Genomic DNA, 1,657 nt, shown 5'->3' on the forward strand with positions numbered 1-1,657 from the left:
TTTGCATTTAATTTATTACATTTTTCATTAAAACCAGACCTTCAACTATATGTTAATTTTATGCCTGTAAATTTCAATGATGATAGAGGGATAAAACAAGAAATATCCAAAGACTATCAGTTGGATAAAAGCTTATGGCTGCCATTTATTTCTTATGGTGATATTATATCCATCAATATATTGGTTGCCACTCATTGAATTAATTCTTCATTTTTGAACAGTGCTTACGTCTGGACAAAGAGATTAGAGATAATATCTCTGTCAGATTCAATTGCATTATATTGGGCTGTGTGAGATGAGTGTCTGCAATTCTCTGCTCTTGAACCAGGGACATCTAAGTCAGATTCCTAAAGAAAGTGTATGTATACCATGGAGTACTATTCAGCCAGAAGAGAGATGGAGACTTCACATCATTTGTGTTTACCTGGATGAGTTGAAACATTCTTCTTAGTAAAGTATCTCAAGATTAGGGGGCGAAAAAGTATCCAGTGTACTCCATACTAATATGAAACCAATATATAAAGAACCACACACCCACATGAAAGAAAAACACAAGTTAAGTGTAGGGAAGGTGAGAGGAGAGGTGGGAGAAGGGGGATAGGAGGGAGGGTGATGGGGGGATCTCACCAAATGTGCACAATGTGAGGGTGTTCAGCCCGCCCCCTGGGTGAAGGGCTCGCCCACAATTTGAACTTCACCTTAGAAATGAAAACAGTGTAGCCTAAACATGTGCACCCTCATATCAATCTGAAATTTAAAAAATAAATAAATGTGTTTCTGGATGAAGATTTGCATTAAGAGTAAATGTAAACTGAGCAAAAGTCACGCGCTCATGTGTAAAGCATGGAGTCCTCCCGAGCCACAGAATACCCAGGACACGGAGGAGATGAAGCCCAATCCCAGAGACCAGTGCCTTGAAGAACTTGTATGTTATGCAGAGATGTTGTCATATAGGCAGCAGGAAGCCTCTGAGGTGATGTGACAAGAGAGACTGGTGGCACGGCCAAATTCACATTTTACAAGCCACATTAATCTGGCAACAGCGTGGAAGACGGACAGGGAGGGCTGTGACTGTCCTCGTGACTCTTCAGCCTCTCTCCACATTCTAGGAAGGTGCTAGATCCAGACCTTCTTCATTAGACTGCAGGCTTCTTTAGAGCGGGGGCTGCACCTGTTTTTCTATTACTGCTGAGTGACGGTCATGAAGCATAATTCACGCACTGTAAGAATGTGTTCAGTAAAGAAGTTAAGAGGTGCTACTTGGAATATAGGCAGTGATCCAAACAAGGAGTTACCCAAGTTGTAATGGCGTCAACTGAAAAGAAGAAAGATGTCCCAGATTCATTTACAGGGAGTTCTTAAAAGACTGTATGGAAAAGTTGAGGTTGAAGCAAATTGTACAACCTAACATCAGATTTCTTTTGATAAATGAGATAGGAATACAAAGGGAGCCAAACTAAAACAGGCAATACCACGATCAGCACAGAACACATGGCACGAGATGTGGTTGTGTACAGTCCTCTGGAGCAAGACCCATGTCTCAGCTGGAGCTGATAGAAGAGAAGTGCACTATTTCAGGACAGTTGCCCAAATTAAAGATCAGATGAGATTGTCTAAGCAAGCTCAGAGCTTCGCCTTCAAACAAATTTCATCTAAA

The 1,657-nt window shown here is 41.2% G+C and overlaps 1 protein-coding gene across 1 annotated transcript in view; it reads right to left on the reverse strand.

Moving 5' to 3' along the window:
• Window positions 1-1,657, reverse strand: part of SNTG1 (syntrophin gamma 1) — a gene marked incomplete at its 5' end in the record, with an annotated part of 391,830 nt that overhangs the window by 56,989 nt on the left and 333,184 nt on the right. The gene's annotated exons all lie outside the window — the stretch shown is intronic.

The sequence above is a fragment of the Otolemur garnettii genome, unplaced genomic scaffold, assembly GCF_000181295.1.
Source record: "Otolemur garnettii isolate 467f Iridium unplaced genomic scaffold, OtoGar3 scaffold00071, whole genome shotgun sequence".
Lineage (NCBI taxonomy): Eukaryota > Metazoa > Chordata > Mammalia > Primates > Galagidae > Otolemur > Otolemur garnettii.